The sequence below is a fragment of the Berghia stephanieae genome, chromosome 2 (assembly GCF_034508935.2).
Source record: "Berghia stephanieae isolate SIO BIC M18660-M18661 chromosome 2, UCSD_Bste_1.3, whole genome shotgun sequence".
In the NCBI taxonomy this organism is placed as follows: Eukaryota; Metazoa; Mollusca; class Gastropoda; order Nudibranchia; family Aeolidiidae; genus Berghia; species Berghia stephanieae.
The window spans coordinates 127,158,358-127,163,357 of NC_088361.1; the positions used below are offsets into that span (position 1 = coordinate 127,158,358).

A 5,000-nucleotide genomic window follows, 5' to 3' on the forward strand; every position below is an offset into this window, starting at 1 on the left:
GAATCGTAGATATCAGAGGCAAAATATACTTTATTTCAATTTATAAGTCTGAAATAAAACCACTGAAATGTTTAATCGACTAGTTTTAATAAAATAATAATATACGATAACAGACGTAATGTTCAATATTTATGCGCCCAGAGCCTCCAACCAGGGGGATAGGTTGCCCAATATAAATGTGCATTATTATTATTATTATTATTATTATTATTATTATTATTATTATTATTATTATTATATTATTATTATTATTATTATTATTATTATTATATTATTATTATTATTATTATTATTATTATTATTATTATTATTATTAAAGGTGCGTGCATTCCATGTTGATTTAATAAGCCGAGATTCATGCTATCAGATGACAGTGAAATAAAAGGATCCATCTATTCAAATATGACCATTTTTTTAAAAATTAAATTTTAAAACAACAAAAGATAACTCGAGCTTTTATATAACGCAATATCCACTAAACGTGCTCAAAGCACTTTCGAAAGGGTCCCTTACCAACGGCAACATGAAACATATAGAACGAGCCTGTTAGGCGATATTACAATTTATTCCGACAGAGACAACGTTGTTAACGGCCAGGTACTCATTTCACAAACAAGTACGGTGAGAGAACTGAGTAAATAGTTTTTCCAAGAACTCAACTATGCGCCGAGTAAGGCTCAACCCTCGGATCATCCCGATCCGAAAGCGAGTGGCATACCACAAGACCACAAGACCACAAAGCCATTAGGTAGAAACATCAATTGCATGTACTGAAATCATAGCCCAAAAATAGTGGATATCTTCAAGTTATCATAATTTGAGAGAAATAGGAGGAAAAATAACAACGTCCTAAAAATAAGTTTCACAAAATGTAAAAGACACCATTAGTGCCTTTCTAAATAAAAATAATAAACATAATAATAATTGTAATAATTATAATAATAATAATAATCCTCATCATCATCATCATCATCATCATCATCATCATCATCATCATCATCATCATCATCATTATCATCGTCATCATCATCTTAATCATCTTCATCATAATATTAATCATAATAGATTATTATTATTATTATTATTATTATTATTATTATTATTATTATTATTATTATTATTATTATCATTATTAATCATCATCATCATCACCATCATCATCATCATCATCATCATATTATTATTATTATTATTATTATTATTATTATTATTATTATTATTATTATTATTATTATTATTAATATTAATATTAGTATTATTATTAATATTAATATTATTATTATTATTATTATTATTATTATTATTATTATTATTATTATTATTATTATTATTGTCATTATTATTATTAGTATAATTAACATTGTTATCATAACCATTATTACTATTGTCATCATTATCATAGTCATTACATCTATAGTTATTACGAAAATTATTACAACTGCTACTGAAGCTACTACTACTACTACTACTACAAATACTACTACTACTACTACTACTACTACTACTACTACTACTACTACTACTACTACTCTACAACTACTACTACTACTACTACTACTACTACTACTACTACTACTACTACTACTACCACTACTACTACTACTACTACTACTACCACTACTTCTTCAACTTCATAATTACTGTTACAACAACAACAACAACAACTACTACTACTACTACTACTACTACTACTACTACTACTACTACTACTACTACTACTACTACTACTACTACTACTACTAGTACAACTACTAAATAGATAGAGCTTTCTAAGTAGAGCTTTTAGATAGAGCAATATCCACTAAATGTGCTCAAAGCGCTTTACATGGGGTCCCTGACCAACAGCAACACGTAACATGAAGAACGAGAATGACGCCTGTTAGGCGATATTACAATTTTTCCGACAGAGACAAAGCTATTGACGGCCGGGTACTCGTTTTACACCTGAGTACGGTGAGATAATGTGAGTAAAGAGTATTTTCCAAGGACTCAACTATGCGCGAGCGAGGCTCGAACCCAGGACCTTCCGATCGGAAAGCGAGTGTCATACCACAAGACCACATAGCCGGACTACTACTACTACTACTACTACTACTATTACTACTACTACAGCTGCTGCTACTGTTGCTACTACTACTACTGCTACTATTTCTACTACTACTACTACTACTACTACTACTACTACTACTACTACTAATAATAATAATAATAATAATAATAATAATAATAATAATAATAATAATAATAATAATAATAATAATGACAATACTAATAATAATAATAATAATAATAATAATAAGAAGAAGAAGAAGAAGAAGAAGAAGAAGAAGAAGAAGAAGAAGAATAAGAAGAATAATAAGAATAATAATAATAATAATAATAATAATAATAATAATAATAATAATAATAATAATAATAATAATAATAATAATAATAATAATACTATAACTATCGTGAATATTATCATTATCAGTCCTCATTTCTGTATCTATAAACCTGCATCAATAAACTGGCTAGCCACCCATATCGCAAAATAAATTCCGCAAGACCTGACAGATCCAGCTACCAAATCACTGCTTGGTGGCAGGACAGGTGGGGGAGGGGGGGGGGGGGTCAGAAAATTACACATTCGCTGCAGTCCTTATTATTCTTGATATTATGATTAAATTCCAGTGAACCATGTGAGTCTTTTAATCTATAATATATAATATTATATATCTGATTTTCATCTTCAAACGAATTCCAGTTTCCTCCTTTATAGTTAAAAGACTATTGCATGATTTTAATAAAATGGCACATCGTGCATTACATCAATCCTATATAACCCACCTCCTCATGAAGGTAATATGCTTGGATGAACGATATGAATCACATTGAATTTTAAGAGAAAATCACGAGAACAATAAAATTAAAGTTTTCTTCTTTTTTTTTTTTTTTTTCTTTTTTTTTTTTTTTTTTTTTGGCGAGAGAAACTTTACAGATTTAATCCCAATTAACTGCAGCTCTCTGGAAAGACATGTATCTAAAAAGTTGGCCAGAAAACTCGTCCTTCAAATGTTGATCGATTCAAATGATCCACATCTTGGCAAAAACACTCAAACCTGGATTCTCGCCGAAGCCCCAGGTTTGAAACTTCTTTTTGTCGGGATGAGGGTCATAAAAATCGATCGATATTTGCAGGGCGAGGCGGTCCAAATGTGAGATTTTTTTTTTTTTGCCAAAATGAGGGTCATTTATACTTATCGATATTTGAAGGACGAATTTTCTGGCCAAAATTTTAATCACGTGTCTATCCAGAGTATGGCAGTTAACTGGATAAGATACTAAAAACTTTGCCCGTTTTCTACTTTAATCCTGTATTCGATTATTATATTTCAGCATCTAAAGTATCCCGTCATTATTCCTACGGTGATGAAATATCGCATATTATGAAGTTTTTTTAATAAGTAAAAAATCTTAACCCAGGTCATATTTCTATCTTTTTTTTTCTTTTTCTTTTTTTTTTTTTGGTCTTATTTTGTTATGGATTTTTGAGAATAAATCGCCTGAAAAACAACAGTGGTTAGATATCGTGTGGTAAGCGCTGTGTGAAAAGAATCGAGTATTTCAAACAATGAAGATAAGATTTGGGCGAGAGACACTATACAGATTTAACCCCAGTATTGCTTATCAAAGAATAATTGGTCATTATGAAATGACGAATAGAAATAGAATTAAAATAAACAAAAAGGTTTGTCTTGATAACTTATATTAGATGATATAAAAATTATGTTACGAAAGGCCAATTGCGCGTGATCCAAATCACGAAAATGATCTACGAGATCTATGAATGTGAATATTTCTCCGTGCATCAACATTAATTCATTTTCATTTGTTAATATTTGAAGTAACATTGTATTTTGTGTTTCTAATAAATCATAATAATAGCCTCAATCAAATTTTTAACCATTCTATAATATGACATGTAGATGATTATCATGATTAGGCCATGCTCTGTATCCATCAAGAGACCATTACGATTTTACTAGACGAAATGACTGGAATATACCTGCGACAGTAAACCAATTCATTCTCTATAATATACGTATAAATATGATATATCACCACAGTGACTACCTACCTGCTCTCACAAGCTATCCGTCTGCTAAGAGTCCCCAAGACACGGTAATATTTATTATGTATCTACTGACCATTACCATCACGTGATCAATCTTGGCCAACCCAGATCACTGACATAAGTATTGCGCCAATCTCCCCCTGGCTCCATCTGGAAGCCTCTTTCCATAAGACAGTCTTTGAACCTCACCAATCGTGACCGACAGACATTTGTATTTTCTTGTTTCATTTGGCCACCGACAACGTATTCTGGTGTCTTACAGGAGATGTCATACTCTTTGTCGATGGTTCATCTTGTACTACAAATATTACACAGCCACTACGCATTCTTTGTGTTCATTTTGCAATCTCCACCCAAATTGTTGTTGCAGTCAAGTCGATTTTTATTGTTGAGGAAATGCATTATTCATCTGCTGATTACATTAGAAATTATACGGACGCCCAAAGAACACGTTGGACAACTGGTTTTTACACAATGATATGAGAAAACATTATGATCAATACGTCATTGATAATAGGGATTGCGTGATTATTATGGTGTCCGGTACTCTGGAAAAAAACACGTTTTTAAAATTTTGGCTAGAAAACTCATCCTCCAGACATTGATCGATTAAATCGACATTCATCTTGTCGAAAGCGTTCAAACCTGGGACTTCACAGAAGTTCCAGGCTTGAGAATTATTGACCAGGTGAGTGACTTATTAATCAATCGATTTCTGAAGGAGGAGTTTCTGGCCAAAATTTTCAATACGTGTTTTTTTCTGAGTACGACAGAAGAAGGCTTGCTTGAGAGAGATTATAATATTATATTATAATGAGATTATAATATTTTTGTTGCTGGCCAGTTATGTCGACATGTAATTCTCACAGTTTCGCAACAGCGA

The 5,000-nt window shown here is 31.2% G+C and overlaps 1 protein-coding gene across 2 annotated transcripts in view; it reads right to left on the reverse strand.

Annotated features, from left to right (window-relative positions):
- Window positions 1-4,223, reverse strand: part of LOC144966556 (uncharacterized) — a 13,726-nt gene extending 9,503 nt beyond the window's left edge. Inside the window, exon 1 of one of the 2 annotated variants that reach the window (XM_078903218.1) lies at window positions 4,121-4,223. The gene's annotated coding sequence lies outside the window, so the exon portion shown is untranslated. Of the gene's footprint in view, window positions 1-3,946; window positions 4,009-4,120 lie in introns of those variants that run through there. The other variant, XM_078903219.1, reaches the window with a different exon arrangement.
- Between the last annotated feature and the right edge of the window lie 777 nt (window positions 4,224-5,000).